Source organism: Salmo trutta, chromosome 14 (genome assembly GCF_901001165.1).
Source record: "Salmo trutta chromosome 14, fSalTru1.1, whole genome shotgun sequence".
Classification (NCBI taxonomy): Eukaryota; Metazoa; Chordata; class Actinopteri; order Salmoniformes; family Salmonidae; genus Salmo; species Salmo trutta.
Window position 1 is genome coordinate 51,728,552 of NC_042970.1, and position 17,982 is coordinate 51,746,533.

Sequence of the window (17,982 nt, forward strand, 5' to 3'; positions counted from 1 at the left end):
AGTGATCGATCAGGGCCCTGCTGTTCCATCCCGCGCCGGCGGTCAGGGTCCGGAAGTCCAACGCGAACTCCTGTGCGCTCCTCGTCCCCTGGCTCAGGTGTACAAGACGTTCACCCGCCGCTCTACCCTCAGGCGAGTGGTCAAAGACTGCCCGGAAGCAGTGGGTGAAATCCCCGAAGTTGTCCAACACCGCTTCTTCTTCCCCCCATACGGCGTTGGCCCACTCCAGGGCCTTCCCTGAGAGGCAGGAGACGAGGGCGGCCACGCTCTCACAGCCCGAGGGAGCCAGGTGGACGGTTGCCAGGTAGAGCTCTAGCTGGAGCAAGAACCCCTGACATGCCGCCGCCGTACCATCATACTCCCTCGGGAGCGCGAGCCGAAATCCACTGGGACCAGGTGAAGGAGGGGTGATTATAGGTGAAACTGGTGGTGCTGGTGGAGACGCTGGAGGAACTCCTCTTCTCTCCCAGCGCTCCATGGTTTGCAGCACGCGATCCATGGCGCTGCTGAGATGCAGGAGCATAGTAGCATGCTGCTGGACTCGCTCCTCGACCCCTACTGCAGGGGCACCTGCTCCTGCTGACTCCATTGGTGGTGCGTGTTTCTGTAAAGGCTTTGGGTAACTGGTGAAAAGGAGTCAGGCGCAGGAAAGCTGAGATGCGTGGACAAGGTATTTAATACACAAAAAACGCCAGTATAGAAACAATACAATGGTGCGTGAAATATACCAGTACCACAAAAATTACACGGGTGCATAGTACAAAACCCGGCAACAAAATACCAGCCGTCAGATACAGCCATCAACATAGAACAAACACACACAATTACATGTGGGAAACAGAGGGTTAAATAATAAACAGGTAATGGGGGAATTGAAACCAGGTGTGAAAAACCCACAGACAAAACAAATGGAAAATGAAAAGTGGATCGGCGATGGCTAGAAGACCGGTGACGTCGACCACCGAGCGCCGCCCGAACAAGGAGAGGAACCGACCTCGGCGGAGGTCGTGACAATAAGGAACCCTGATACATTTCTAACTTTACTTTACAAGTGGTTCTGAAAGGTCGTGAAATTACCATTCAAATTATATATAATATAACTAACTTTAAAAGCACCAGCTAAAACTATTGTTTATAAGTTGCCCATAATGTGCAATTGACATTAGAATGTTGGAAGCTTAGCCATAGAATTCCATGTAAAGGGGCAGCTATGTTTTTGGATTGTAACTTTGGTGAGAGAGGCACCAAATTGCACACTCACAGCTAGAACACGGTTTTAAAAAGATTTGTAGATTCACGGCCATCACATAATTCACACATTTACTTTATGAAGTAAATCAAAGCAAAGACATGTATTCAATCCACTAATACTAAACATGTGCATTTAACATAAAAACATCTCTCTATATTTAGTATTTTGATCGTCGACAAGGTTTATTTGAGCTATGGTCAGCAGCATTTTAAATTGCCATAGTAATGACTGACGCCAGTGCGTCACTGGCAAGAATCAGCTAATTGTCTGTGGTATTGAGTTTTCGCGCAGAGTGAATCGAAGAGACTGAGGTTAGGTGCGGACAACGAAGGTGGCAACAACAAGAGGTAATTAAAATATGAACTGTATAGCACCAGGCTGTAGGAATTGGCTCCAAAGAAATCCCTCGGTAAGCTACCATCGGCTGCCCAAGGACCCACAACTTTTGAAGAAGTGGCTCCATGTCCTGTCAGCTCGAGCTAGCAGGATCGGCTGCCAGCACTTCGCAGAGGAAGACTTCGCGATGAAGTGCACTTTCGATGCGGCAGCTGGGAGTTTCCGAATGGAAAGGAGTCATAGGCCTATGTTGAAGCTCCTGCTTCCCCTTCATTTTAAATTTTGAAGGTTATGGTGTAGGGGTTACCAACCATCATCAACATCGTTGACTTCGGTTTCGGAGTCAAGCAAAAGCCGAACTAAAAAAAGGAGGCGACGCGTGTCAATGGAGCTTGAGGTAACGTTAACCGTTCATGAGTCTTGACTGTTGTTGTCTAGGCTAGCGTTAGACACTGGACAAACTTGGTGCAACTCTAGTTCAAGGTAACTAGCTAATTGCGTCTGAAGTGTTTTGTGTAACACCGCCCAGCAACTAACGTTAACGTTAGCAAGTAACTCAACTGCAACTAAAATTGCAACACAGTTTCTCTGTGTAGCCCTGTTGTTAGGTAGCTACTGTAGCTAGCTTCCACCTCATATGGTCAAGTACTGTAGTACATTTTGTTGACAGTTTTGTTTTTTTGAATGTTTTGTTAGCTAGACTGAAGTTGACATAGTTAATGTTTGCTGAAAAATAAATGTCCCTGTACTGGCTGTGTGTTGACATAGCATACAAGACAGGTAGCTTGTTAACGCCAACTGATATATTTGGGTTCAGGTGTCTTAACAAAACGTTTGTTTCGTTTCAGGATGACATCTTCATCCCTGAAAATGTTTTCATCCTGGAGGAGACTGTACAGGAGGAGGCACAAGCAAATCCATGTTATTTCTAAGGCTATTGTTTATTTCAAGACACAATAGGTCATCCCTGGATATAAAATTGGCAATATACAGTATATGCAGTGATTCTTGAATATACCTATAGCCTAATAGATGCCGTAATTGTTTTCTACCAACAGGAAAGAACGGTTAGTACCGCATGCCAAACTGACCCCTGGGTGCCAGAGTGTTCCTGTGCTGCAGTGGAGGAGAGGTCCACAGGGACCATCACTAAGGAGCTCGGGGCCCAGCTAGATTGCGCTCACGACCATCAGTATACAACCGAGGCCTGCCCCTATACACCCCAGATGGAGCTGACGGAGAGTGAGAGTGAGATCAATGAAGACCAGAACTCGCTGTATGAACCTGAGAGCTCAGAATCACAGTGCGAGCCAAAGTATACTATCGAAGAGTGTGTGCAAGATCCGAAATACATAGTCTTTTATAGCAAGCTGAAGGAGTTGTTCAATGTCTGCCATGAGCCAGGATGTCAAGCTGGTGTCATCAGTTCATCCCCGAAAATAAATTGTTTTGCCATCACCATGGAGACAGAGTGTGTCGTGGGCCACAGGAGGAAGTGGGAATCCCAGACCAGAGTGGTAAAGTTGTTTGCAGGGAATCTGTTGTTGTCATCAGCGGTCTTCCTTACTGGCGGCTCCCACTCCACTTTTGCGGAAACATGTCACCACCTCAGCCTGGTGTCCATGTTGCTGCGACAGTTCGCAAACCAACAGCGCGTCTACATTGTGCCAGAGGATAACTACATGTGGACACAGCACACAGAGGCCAATCTGGCTACAATTGTTGATAGTCCATTTATCATATCTGGAGACACATGGTGTGATTTGCCAGGCCATTGTGCCTCCTTTGGCACTTACACCATCCTGGACTCTGCTTCCCACCTGATCCTCGCACAGGAGACTGCATGTGATCGAACTGAAGAGCAGCTACTGGTTGGAGACGGAGGGATTAGAGAGATGCCTGCAACACATTGAGGTAAGCTATAGCCTAACCTATATTTTGTAGCTAGCTTAAGGGTTGTAAGTGTGTATTTGGTGGATGTATGAAGAGGATGTAGGTACCTTTTTAGGATAATACGATCATTATTACTAACAGTCCCATGGATGCAGTATTGAAACCCTGGCCACTGACAGGAATCCAAGTGTGAGGGTGCATTTGAGGGACTCACATGCTGATACCTGGCATGAGTATGACCTGTGGAACATTGCCAAAGGTGTGAGGAAACAGCTGGTGTTCATCGGGAAGCCAGATGTACAGAGGTACTGTCATATATAAAATCAGAACTATATGATTATGAAGTCAGTGACTCAGGGGTCTCATTTATTCCCTGTGTCTCAGGTACTGCCATGGGTGAGGGCATTACTGTGCTGCCACTGTTGGTGGGAGTGTCCAGGTGCTAAAAGAAAAGTGGATCATCGCAGTTCACCACATCACAAATGAACACATTCAACTGTGTTGTGGTGTGATGTGGTGAACACATTATTGAAAATTCTGCCATTCTTAGAATCCTTTCTTTCTTCATTCTTTTCAGAGAATGGTGTGAAAGACCCACGAGTTGACCGTGCCATTGGGTTGTGCAAGAAGGTGGTCAGCACCTTTTCTTTCAGCTGGAAGAAGAGGACTTGTCTATAGCACAGGCTGAGCTCAGTCTACCCACTCACCAGCTCATCACAAAGTCCCCAACCAGGTGGGGGTCAAGACAGAAGATGATAGAACGAATCCTGGAACAAGAAAAGGCCATAGCCCGGGTCCTGGGGTCAGAGAAGAAAAGCAGGCACCTGGTGCCCAACTCAGGATATCGAAGTGTTGGAGTCAGTGAGCAATGCCAAAGGCCCACTACAGGAATTCACTGACGCTCTGTCTGGGGAGAACTACATTAGCATCTCCTACCACAAGCCTGTGATAAACCTGTTCAACAGCAGCCTCCTGCAGCCAGAGGAAGGTGAGGGCATGCTCACAAAATCAAAAGTGCCACACTACAGTATCTCAACAACAAGTACGAAGATCCTGCCACAGTTGAACTTGAAATGGCCTCGCTGGTGGATCCCCGGTTCAGGACAACATATATAGCAGATGACAAGATTGAGAGCATCAAACAAAGAGCTGTTATTGGAGCTGAAGCTCTGCTAGCTGAGGAAAGCACACGTCACCCTGGTCACAACTGTGCGCCAAGAAGAAGTAAACCTAAGCCTGTGTCTAAGAAAGGCAAGAAAACACTTGCAAACTTCTTCAAGAAGACAGTGCTGTCTGGCCCACAGACCCAGACAAAGACCCACTTGAGTGGTGGAGGCTCCACGAGGCTTCCCAAGACTTAGTAATATTGCTAAAAAAGTACCTGTGCATTCCTGCTACAAGTGCCCCTTCGAATAGGGTCTTTAGCACAGGTGGGAACATTGTGACATGTCACAGGGCATGCCTCAAGGCAGAGTCAGTAGACAGGCTTGTGTCCTCACCAGCAACTTGTGAAGAACAAAGTAAAGGAAGATATTTTGTTTGACAGAATTTTTATAATTTGGTTTATTATTGTGCAAATTCTTCTTAGGGATACATTTCTTCATTCTTAATTTTTTATCTTCAAAGCAAGTTTATCTGGCAACCTGTTGTTATAGTGGTTCAACCTACTAATACTATTTTTACATAAGGTGCAGGTATTAGACCTATGTCTTGACCTATTCACCCTTGTGCCCATAGGGTGAACTGGCGATAAACTGCCAGCCTGTATGCTCTGCAAACAAAATCATAAGAAAAGGTAAGTCTGATACTGAAACTAAATCACAATGCATTTATAATGAGCACGCTCCATTATTGGTTAGAATGAGATTTCATGAATTAATGATGCTGTCTGCTATTCGAACTCCGGTCGTCGAATCAAATGGTGAATGAGTTATCATCGCGCCAAACATAAGGTGACCTGATTTCTGAAATGGAAACCGGGGACATTTCCAGTTCTGCGGTCAATATATCATTAAAATATCCAATGTTATTATCTATGAAATAAAAAAGGGGGGCAATCCCGGTTTCATGTATTTAGTCTAACAGGCACACTGTGATAGACAGAGAAAACAACTATATTACAGAAACACTACAGACAAGACAGAACAGTCCAATCTGAACAGCCATTCAGTGGTCCTGGTTGTCTGGGTAGAATAAGAGCAGAAGAGAACATGAGAAAAATATGTATATGTGAAATACTTAACATAATAAAGAAATAAGATGAGATTGGTAACTACATAATATACTTATACCAACCTAATCTGTATATTTCTCAGAAGAATGTATTTTCTTCAGGATGGCTCTGTCTTTGGCCAGTTTCTCCATGAACTCCTGGCAGGGGAGGTTGAATTTTGTCTTCACAATAAGCATGGCCTTGATGATAGGACCAGTGAACCTATTTCTTGCTGCTGTCCATATATCATTCATTTGGGACAACACTCTCTCGACTGGTGTGTTACTTCCAGGTAAGCACATAACAGACGCTAATCTAGCCAGGTTAGTGTGTGGGATGTCATTCTCTTTGAAGTGGGTAACCACCGTGCTCCATCTCTGACAAAGCGGTGTCTCAGATGTTTTCCATTCTTCAAGCGATCCCCCCTTTAGGAACTCTTGCAGGCCAGTAACCTCGTCACACAATGCATCCTCATTGATGGTCACATTGGGGCATTTTTCCTGCAGTGTGCCTGCTGCCTTCTGGATCTCTTCACGCAGAGGTTGCCTTTTTCAAAAGAGGCTATGTAAATCTTTTTGATTATCTGTGTGCTTTCCCCATGCTTGCAAGTAGTTCACAGCCATAGTGAAGAATGATTGGGATGTTTTGAGAAAGCTCTCTTTAGACATGGCTCCATTTTCCTCTAGGTCTCTCAGAAGTCCTCTGACCAAAACTGGAATGAAGTTGTTATCACGTCTTGCAGTCAATTTTGCCTCAACATTTCTCAGAATTGCAGTGGACTCCACAGCACAGTGGTCCTGGCCTCCAAGCATCTTGACCGTGTCACTGAATACGGTCAAGTTTTCATGGACAAAGGCCAGCCAAAGTTCAGTCAGTGGATTTTCAAACACTGTTCGCAGGACAACAGGGCATTTGTCTTCAGAAAGAAAAAAGGACTTCAATGGCACATACATTTTCACCACTCTTTCTAGAGCAGGGAGCATGGACATCCAGCGAACATTGCTGTGTCCTAAAATGTTATGGTACTCCTGACGAACAAACTCACAAAAGCTCTTCAGTCTTTCTACTCTGACAGTGAAAATATCCAAATATCTTTGTGAGCAGGTACTCAACATCAAGGGGAATCATATCCAAAGCTGTTCTGGCCATGTTATGAATGATGTGGGCAGGACAACCTAAACCAATCACCTCCCGCTGCAGATCATTTTTAACTTTGGTATGGACATTGACCCTCCCCAGTGTAACGCTTACTGTAGTGGGTGTGGAGTTAGGCGCAGGAAACAGGAGTGTTTGCTATCGGGCTTTAATGAAATGCACCGTCAAAAGAATATACACCCAAGAAACAACAACAGGGTGTAATCCAAACACACAAGATCCAAAAACACGTACCACTACACGAAACACAGTGAACAACAGAAATAAGCCCGCACACAGAACAGGTGGGGAAACGGGCTTAAATACCTAACTAAACACTAATGAGACACAGGTGAAACCAATAAAGACAAAACCAACAGAAAATGAAAAAGGGATCGGTGGCAGCTAGTAGGCCGGTGACGACGACCGCCGAGCGCCACCCGAACAGGGAGAGGAGTCACCCTCGGCAGGAGTCGTGACAGTACCCCCCCCCCCCCCCCCCCCCCCCCCCCCGACGCGCGGCTCCCGCAGCGCGCTGACACCGGCCTCTGGGACGACCCGGAGGGCGAGGCGCAGTGCGATCTGGGTGGAGGCGATGGAAATCCCCCAATAGTGTTGGGTCCAGTATGTCCCCCACCGGCACCCAGCACCTCTCTGGACCGTACCCCCCCAGTCCACGAGGTACTGCAGGCCCCTCACCCGGCATCTAGAGTCCAGAATGGCACGTACTGTATACGCCGGGGACCCCTCGATGTCCAGAGGGGGCGGGGGGACCTCCGGCACCTCACCGTTTTGTAAGGGACCAGCTATCACCGGCCTGAGGAGAGACACATGAAACGAGGGGTTAATACGATAATACGAAGGGAGTTGTAATCTGTAACACACCTCGTTTATCCTCCTCAGGACTTTGAAGGGCCCTACACGCTGCGGACCCAACTTCCGGCAGGGCAGGCGAAGGGGCAGGTTTCGGGTCGAGAGCCAGACCCTGTCCCCTGGTTGGAATACGGGGGCCTCACTGCGGTGGCGGTCAGCGCTCCTCTTCTGTCATCCCCCTGATTCTTTAAGGGCCTCCTGGACAGCCCTCCAGGTCTCCTTGGAGCGCTGCACCCAATCCTCCACCGCAGGAGCCTCGGTCTGGCTCTGATGCCACGGTGACAGGACCGGCTGGTAGCCAAACACACACTGAAATGGTGAAATGTTAGTGGAGGAGTGGCGGAGTGAGTTTTGGGCCAGTTCGGCCCAAGGTATGTACCTGGACCACTCCCCTGGCCGGTCCTGGCAGTACGGCCGCAGAAACCTACCCACCTCCTGGTTAACTCTCTCCACCTGCCCATTGCTCTCGAGGTGATAACCGGAGGTCAAGCTGACCGAGACCCCCAGGCGGTCCATAAATGCCCTACATACACGGGACGTGAACTGGGGACCCCGATCATAAACAATGTCCTCCAGCACCCCGTAGTGCCGGAAAACATGGGTGAATAGAGCTTCCGCAGTCTGTAGGGCTGTAGGGAGACCGGGCAACGGGAGGAGACGGCAGGACTTAGAGAACCAATCCACAACTACCAGGACCGTGGTATTCCCCTGAGACGGGGGAAGATTGGTGAGAAAGTCCACCGACAGGTGGGACCATGGCCCCTGTGGAACGGGGAGGGGTTGTAACTTCCCTCTAGGAAGGTGCCTAGGAGCCTTACTCTGGGCGCACACCGAACAGGAAGAGACATAAAACCTCACGTCCTTAGCCAAGGTGGGCCACCAGTACTTTTCCCTAAGGCCTAGCACTGTCCTCGCCACCCCAGGATGACCCGACGAGGGTAACGTATGAGCCCATCGAATCAATTAATCACGGACACCAAGTGGCACGTACTTACGGCCTGCTGGACAGTTGGAAGGCGCAGGCTCCAACTGTAGCGCCCGCTCGATGTCCGCGTCCACCTCCCATACCACCGGTGCGACCAGCTTAGAGGCTGGAAGGATGGGAGTAGGATCGATGGGCCGATCCTCAGTGTCATAAAGACGGGACAGTGCGTCGGCCTTAGTGTTCATGGAACCTGGTCTATACGAAATAGTGAACTGGAACCGGGTGAAGAACATGGCCCACCGTGTCTGACGCGGGTTCAGTCTCGTAGCTGCCCGGATATACTCCAGGTTCCGGTGGTCAGTCCAGATGAGAAAAGGGTGTCTAGCCTCCTCAAGTCAGTGTCTCCACACGGTCAGAGCCTTGACCACAGCCAACAGCTCCCGGTCCCCTACATCATAGTTACGCTCCGCCGGACTGAGCTTCCTAGAAAAGAAAGCACAGGGGCGGAGTTTCGGTGGCGTACCCGAGCGCTGAGATAGCACGGCACCCACCCCAGCCTCGGACGCGTCCACCTCCACTATGAATGGTAAGGAAGGGTCCGGGTGCGCCAACACAGGCGCATCAGTGAACAGTGCCTTCAACTGGGTGAAAGCCCTGTCCGCCTCTGTCGACCAACGCAAACGCACCGGTCCCCCCTTCAGCAGTGAGGTAATGGGTGCTGCCACTTGGCCAAAACCCCGAATAAACCTCCGGTAGTAATTGGCAAAACCCAAAAACCGGTGCACTTCCTTCACCGTGGCTGGAATCAGCCAATTACGCACGGCCTTAACGCGGTCACACTCCATCACCACCCCCGAGGTGGAAATGCGATAACCCAGGAAGGAGACGGCTCATTTGGAGAACTCACACTTCTCAGCCTTGACGTATATGTCATGCTCCAGCAATCTCCCAAGCACCCTGCGCACCAGGGACACATGCTCGGCGCGGGTGGTGGAGTAAATCAGGATGTCATTGATATACACTATCACGCCCTGCCCATGCAGGTCCCTGAGAATCTCGTCTACAAAGGATTGAAAACGGCTGGAGCATTCTTTAACCCATACGGCATGACGAGGTACTCATAGTGGCCCGATGTGGTACTAAATGCGGTTTTCCACTCGTCTCCCTCCCAAATACGCACCAGATTATACGCGCTCCTGAGATCCAGTTTCATGAAAAAACACGCTCCGTGAAATGATTCCACCGCCGTAGCGATGAGAGGTAGTGGGTAACTAAACCCCACTGTGATGGAATTGAGACCTCTATAATCAATGCACGGACGCAGACCTCCCCCCTTTTTCTTCACGAAAAAGAAACTCGAGGAGACGGGTGAGATGGAGGGCCGAATGAACCCCTGTCTCAGAGATTCCGTGACATATGTCTCCATAGCCAACGTCTCCTCCTGGGACAAGGGGTACACGTGACTCTTGGGAAGCGCAGCGTTTACCTGGAGGTTTATCACACAATCCCCCTGTCGATGGGGTGGTAATTTAGTCGCCTTCTTCTTACAGAAGGCGAGAGCCAAATCGGCATACTCAGGGGGAATGTGCACAGTGAAAACCTGGTCTGGACTCTCCACCGACGTGGCACCGATGGAAACTCCCAGACACCTACCCGAACACTCCTCTGACCACCCCTGGAGAACCCCCTGTTTCAACAAAATCTTGGGATTGTGACTGGCCAGCCAAGGCACTCCCAGCACCACTGGAAACGCAGGCGAATGGATAAGGAAGAAACTAATTCACTCCTTATGATTCCCCTGTGTTACCATGTCCAGTGGCACCGTAGTCTCCCTGACCAGCCCTGACCCTAATGGCCGGCTATCTAGGGAGTGCACGGGAAAGGGGGAATCTAAGGGTACTAGTGGAACTCCCAGCTTAAGGGCGAGTCCGCGATCCATAAAGTTCCCCGCTGCGCCTGAATCGACTAGCGCCTAATGCTGGGAACAAGGGAAAAAATCAAGAAAAAAAATTAAAACAAACATATGACCAACAGAGGGTTCTGGGTGAGTTTGGTGCTGACTCACCTGGGGTGAACGAGGAGTGTTCTGCCTGCCTTCTCGACTCCCAGAGGGACCCCCCCAGCACCGGTCGACCGTGTGTCCTCGGCGACCACAATTGGTGCAGGAGGAGCGCCCTCCTCCGGTTCTCTTAGATGCAGCCACTCCCAGCTCCATGGGAATGGGCGTGGGAGGGCTAGGAGGTGGAACTGACAGGACCCCTTCAGAACGCCCGCGGGCAGCCAGCAGATTGTCCAGTCGGATTGACATGTCAATCAGTTCATTCAGGGAGAGTGTAGAGTCTCGACACGCTAGCTCCCTGCGGACGTCCTCCCGGAGGCTGCACCGGTAATGATCCATTAGGGCCCTGTCGTTCCACCCGGCCCCCGCAGCCAAGGTCCGGAACTCCAGAGCGAAGTCTTGCGCACTCCTCGTCTCCTGCCTGAGATGAAACAGTCGCTCACCCGCCGCCCGGCCTTCTGGAGGGTGATCGAATACGGCCCGGAAACGGCGGGTGAACTCAGGGTAATTCTCTCTCGCTGAGGTGGGGCTGTTCCAGACAGCGTTGGCCCATTCCAAAGCTCGCCCCGTTAGGCAGGAGACGAGGAGGCTGACACTCTCCTCTCCCGAGGGAGTCGGCCTCACGGTAGCCAGGTACAAGTCAATCTGCAGCAGAAACCCCTGGCATCCCGCTGCTGCTCCATCATACTCCCTCAGGAGCGCAAAACGTAATGCTCCAGAACCAGACGTAGGAGGGAGCGGAGTAGGTGGACTCCTCTGGTGAGTCGGAGGCGAAGAGAGGAGACCACTCCTCTCCCATCAGTCCATCCTTTCCATCATTTGGTCCATCGCCGACCCGATTCGATGGAGTACGGTGGTGTGGTGGAGGACCCGTTCCTCCATAGAGGGGAGAGGGGTGGCGGCTGCTCCTGCTGACTCCATACTTGATGGTGCGGGCTTCTGTAACACTTACTGTAGTGGGTGTGGAGTCAGGCGCAGGAAACAGGAGTGTTTGCTATCGGGCTTTAATGAAATGCACCGTCAAAAGAATATACACCCAAGAAACAACAACAGGGTGTAATCCAAAAACACAAGATCCAAAAACACGTACCACTACACGAAACACAGTGAACAACAGAAATAAGCCCGCACACAGAACAGGTGGGGAAACGGGCTTAAATACCTAACTAAACACTAATGAGACACAGGTGAAACCAATAAAGACAAAACCAACAGAAAAGGAAAAAGGGATCGGTGGCAGCTAGTAGGCCGGTGACGACGACCGCCGAGCGCCACCCGAACAGGGAGAGGAGTCACCCTCGGCAGGAGTCGTGACACCCAGCCTATTCAGTCCTCCAAGGTTGGTATTTGTGTTGTCGGCAGAGAATGTTTTCCAGGTAACATTTTTGGATGACCACCAGGACCTCAGCTGCAATTTCCTCTGCTGTTTCTCCGTTCAATTCAACAAAATTCTGCAGTTTTGTTTCCACAGATGTGCTGCCATCATATATCTTACAATGTCTGACTACTATTGGCAGCAGCTTTACATGTCCATGATTGGACGCATCAATGGACAGGGACACAAATTCAACCTGGTCTAGGTTCTGTGTTACCAAAGTAGTTGCCCATGGTGCTAACACGTTACTCACTACGGCGTCCCATTTTGTCCTAGCACATGTAAACTTTCGCTCATAAAGCTTCCATGTCAGTTGTGCTGTGCAGTCCGTAGATCTGTAACTATGATTGTGTCGCATAGTGTGGTATGCAAAGACACCCTCCTGCACAGCTAAACCATATTCTTCTTGGGAAGGCTCTACCTTCTTGAAGAATGTGGTGACAGATGGCATACCAACACGAGCAATCAGAGAGGCTTTATGCTTTTTCGTCTGTTGATGTTCTACCACTGTCGTTCTTCCCCGGCTGCCAATTGAAAGAGAGGAATCCCAAAGGGTGCAGTGAACCATTCTATCGTCTTGATCTGAGCGTATAAATGGAAATTCTCTCATCATGTTTTTCATAAAAAGTGCATTTCCGTTTCTTGGAGTCATTGTACCTCCGTCTGGTCTTCTTCACTCTCCTTGTGTCACTCTTCTTACTTTCTTCTCCTCCAATCTTTCTCCTCCTCTTTCCTTCACTCGTCTTCCTTCTCTTTCTTCCTTCCCTTCTCTTTACCTTTCCACCTCACTCTTCTACACTCTCCTCGCTTCACTCTTTTTACTCCCTTAATTTTTCCTTCTCCTTCCTCTCCAATCTTTAATAATAAATAGTACACTATTAGATATAATACTTTGGATAACAGATTCCCATTGCTTGCCTCATTTTTGTATGTTATCTCAAAAACATTGTTTGGAATAATGAATTGGCAGGCTCTGTAATCATATCTTCACTCTTCTATCTATCCAGTCTTCCTCCTCTCCTTCCTCTCAACTGCTAATGTTATCCATGAAAATATTTTCCACAGCAGTTTTCTTTAAAACTATTGCGAGCATGTAGTTAGTAGAAGCAGAAGAGTGAATGAAGCTGCTATAGCGAGCAGACCCCTCTGTTGGCCAAAACAAGCACAACACAATTGAGACGTCAACCAGGGACAGCTCAAGCTGGGGACAGGCCACCAAAAACGGGGACTGTCCCCGGAAAACGGGGACGTCTGGTCACCCTAGTTTGAAACAGCGCTTGTGATAAACATCGTTATAGGTTACTGATTATATATATTGAGTACCTACCCACTACTGATGTTAACTTTAAACTATTTATAATCAACCAACATTTCAGCAATTATTTAACTGGCATACCGGCTGCTGACTGGTCAAGTAATCTCTTCTGCCAGGAAGTCCTTCACGAGGATTACCGACACGTCCAATACATCGCCATCCAGACAGACTGACAGGAACCCCTGACTGGATGTAATACAGCCACCATCAGCTGGGATTTTGTGCTGCATCACCACCATCTCTCTACAACACACACACTAATACTCTACCCATTATCTGGCAGCATCCGCACTCAAACCAGTTTGTGTCACTGCCTACGCCAACCCTCTAGCTGAGGTGTTTCAGGCGGCACATCTGTGTTGTTACTGCAACGAGAACGAACACTTTGATCTGAGGCAACGATCGGTTCAAACATGAACGGCTTCAGTAGGTTTATTGGCTCCCTAACTTACGTTATTTGATTCTCTGTTATAAACTCTCAGACTCAGAGCTACTCTCGATGAATTCAGTCATTTTTGGAAGTAAAATACAAATAAAAAATAATAATGAATAATTTGTAATAATTTTTTACCATTTTTGGTGAGTTACAAACTTTTCTCTCCTGTCAGTGATGCAACAATGCTAAAATGACGATTTACAGTTAGCTAGCACTCTAAATCCTAGTGTTTCCATTCCCCTTTAACCCCACAGAAAACTTTTTCCAATAAATATAATTGTAGTATACTCTAAAATATCTTAAAATCTTCATAGTGATGTATAATACACAACCAAATAAGCCAGGTGTGCCAGATATATAAAGATGTTAAATTTTTCACAGAATTGTGGTAAGAATGTTCCCAACATTTCTGAAGATGCTATGATCAATATTGGCAACATTTCATCTTCAAACATGTCAAATTGATATGTACATGTAAATAGTCATGGATGTGAGCTGATTAAAATGATAAACAATGTTATCGTAGGTCACATCCATGACTATTCACATACATATCGTATATATCCATTTTTGTCATGTCTACTCCCACTCCCCCACTTCGGCGCTCGACGTCGGCGGTCTACTAACCGCCAGTCCTGGCAACTCATCATTAAGCACACCTGGCAACCTTCATTACGCACACCTGCGCCTCCTCATCAGGCACACCTGGACTTCATCACTTCCCTGATTACTTCCCCTTTAACTAGCACTTCGTTGTATCACCCATCAGGCAGTATTGTTTCTGTGTTCATGATCAGACTCTATGCTTGTTCTTGTATTTGCTCAGTCATGTTCATGTCATGTCCAGTCATATTAAACTCACCGACTGCACCTGCTTCCTGACTCTCTGCATCTTCGTTACAGAATACTGCCTCATCCAGGAGGCTCTCCAACAGGGTTTAATCTGCCCATCCACCTCCCCTGCGTCGGCAGGCTTCTTCTTCGTGGCCAAGAAGGAGGGTGGTCTACGTCCGACTACAGAGGTCTCAATTCCATCACCACCAAGTACCACTATCCATTGGTGCCGGCCGCCATGGAACAGCTCCGCGGTGTATGTTTTTTTTGTTTTTTTTACCTGAACCTGCAGAGTGCCTACAATCTTATCCGCATCCGGGAGGGGGGTGAACGGAAGACGGCCTTCAGCACGATGTCTGGGCACTACGTCGGTGTTCCAGACATTCGTGAACGAGGTGTTCCGATACATGCTTGGGCGTCAGGTGGTCGTGTATATCGACGACATCCTGATCTACACGGTCACCTTTGAGGATCACATCGCCCACTTCCGGGTAGTCCTGGAACATCTCCTGGAGAGCCACCTGTACATCAAGGCGTGCGACGTGTCAGTTCCATCAGGCCGCTGTCTCCTTCCTGGGATACCGGATCAGCCCACAGGTAGTGGTTATGGATGAAAGGAAGGTCGAGGCAATCAGGTCATGGCCAGTCCCAACCACCATAAAGGGACTACAACGGTTTTTGGGGTTAGCCAACTTCTACCACTGCTTCATTAAGAACTTCAGATCCATTGCCTCATCTCTCCTTAAGGGTGGCCCCTGTAAGTTGAACACCTAGGTATCACCCGCACCATTCAATCAATCTCTGCTAAGTACTGGTGGCCCACCTTGGCGCAGGACGTCGCTTGCTATGTCAACTCCTGCTCCGTTGTGCCCAAACCAAATCTCCCTGGCACGCTCCAGCAGGGAAACTCCTTCCCGTACCTCAGCGGCCGTGGTCTCATCTGTCCATTGATTTCATCACTGATCTCCCCTCTTCTGATGGTTACACTACTATTATGGTTGTTTTGGACAGATTCTCTAAATCCTGCTGTTTTTATCCCCCTTTCTGGTCTCCCTACCGCTCTCCAGGTTGCTGAGGCACTGTTCCAGCAGGTCTTCCGGCACTATGGCCTCCCGAAGGACATTGTCTCCGACCATGGCCCACCATTTTACGTCATGAGTATGGAGAGCCTTCATGGAGAAGCTGGGGGTCACGGTCAGCCTCACTTCTGGGTACTGGCCTCAGTCCAACGGGTAGGTGGAGAGGATGAACCAGGAGCTGGGGAGGTTCCTTAGGAGTCACTGACAGAACCGGCAGGGAGAGTGGGCCCGACTCCTTCGCTGGGCGGAGTACACCCTGAATTCACTTCATCACTCCTCCACCGGGCTGTCTCCCTTCCAGCGCTTCCTGGGGTACCAGCCGACCCTGGCTCCGTGGACGCCAAGCCAGACCGTCGCTCCTGCGGTGGAAGAGTGGTTTGGAACACACAGGACAAAGATTTAAGATCAAGGGCCTGATTACCTGCATGTCCACCAATATTATTTACATGTTGAAATGTCCTTGTGGTCTGTCTTACATAGGGAAAAACCGTAGAAGCCTTAAGACACGGATCAGTGAGCACCGCAGCAATATACGGACAGGTGAGACAAAAAATACTGCTCATTTTGTACAAGCTGGACATCCTATTAGTTCTCTGAGATACATTGGAATAGAAATGGTCAAGATGTCACGCAAGGGAGGGGACATTGAGAGGCAACTTCTTCAAAGGAAATCTTTCTGGATCCACAGGCTCAACACACTGTCTCCTCTTGGCCTTAATGAGGAGTTTGACTTGAAACCATTTTTATTGTCTAAATTGTGTATTTAAAAAATTAAAAAATCCTAATTTAATATTTTATGTATGTATATTACTGTAAATATTGATCACATTCCCTGTGTATGATCATATATTTTGATACATTGAATGTTAATATTGTAAAACTGTTATACTACTTTTTTTTACCTCCTGTTTCAAGAAGTGATGTCATTGAGTACTGTCCCTGTGTGTATATATGGATGCCTGATGAAGACCTCAGTGTCAAAACGTTGTTGTAAATAAATATCACCTGGGAGCATGAGCAGCAGTGGGCGCCGTTTTCCTTTCTGTTTTCCATGGTTTGGAACGCTGCCCACGTGAGGCGCCACCAGAAGGAGCAGGCGGACCACCACTGCAGTGAGGCTCCAGTGTTCCATCCTGGTGGTCACAACTGGCTCTCCACCAGTAATCTCCAGCTCTGCTGGAAGCTGAGCCCCCAGTTTGTGGGGCCATTCCATTGTATCACCCATCAGGCAGTATTGTTTCTGTGTGTTCGGACGCTACGCTTGTTCTTGTACTCGCTCTATGTTCGTTCATATTAAACTCACCGACTTCACCTGCTTCCTGTGTCTTTGTTACAATTTCACATATTTGAAGATTAAATATTGCAAGTTATTGATCATAACATCTTCTGAAATCAGTGATTTGGACAGATTTTTGGGCACATTCTTACCACAATTCTATCAATAATTTATCATCTTTACATATCTGGCTCATTTTGTTGTATTCTACATCACCATGAACAACTTAATGTCTTCGGACATACTATTATATTTCATACAGGTATGGTTAGGCGAAGTTGTCCAATAAGTCCCCATTAAGTTTAGTGGCCATATAAGAAAATGGCTCCTGTGGGGTTAATGCGTGAATTCTGGGCCTGTATCTATACATCTTTTTAGAACCCTATTCCAGCGGTGTGTGTGTTAAAAAAATAAAATAATAATAGTAATTAGCAGGTTTGAAAACTCAATCAGGTTAGTTACAACTGGGTTTGAAACGAAACCCTACTGGAGGGTAGCTCTCCAGGAACAGTGTTGGAGAGCCCTGGGATAGAAGGATGAAAGAGATTAATAACACACAGACAGTTACCACTGCTGCACTACTTTAACACATTTTCCAACTAGGGACATAGACCTTCAAAAATCACTATGAAACATTGTCACCCCAAGTGAGCCCGACCGACCCTTAGTCTGATATCCAAAGTTAATTTAAATTCATCTGTTAAAGAACTGTATATAGACAGACAGACAGACAGGGATGGGTGGATAGATAGTAAGTCGAAGTGTGTTTAAAGTTGGATCCCAGAATAACATTTCCAGGTCTGACAATACAATGTATTGCTGCAGCTTTGATTTAAGTGTTAAAACAGTGTAATAAATAATTTGTTATTCGAAAGGCCTTGTGCGAGGTTCAATATATTGACTGATATGATAGTCACAGACACAAGTACCGTTTTTAAAGTGAAGGCTTCCAAGTCACTGCAACAAGATTGGCTTTAGTATTT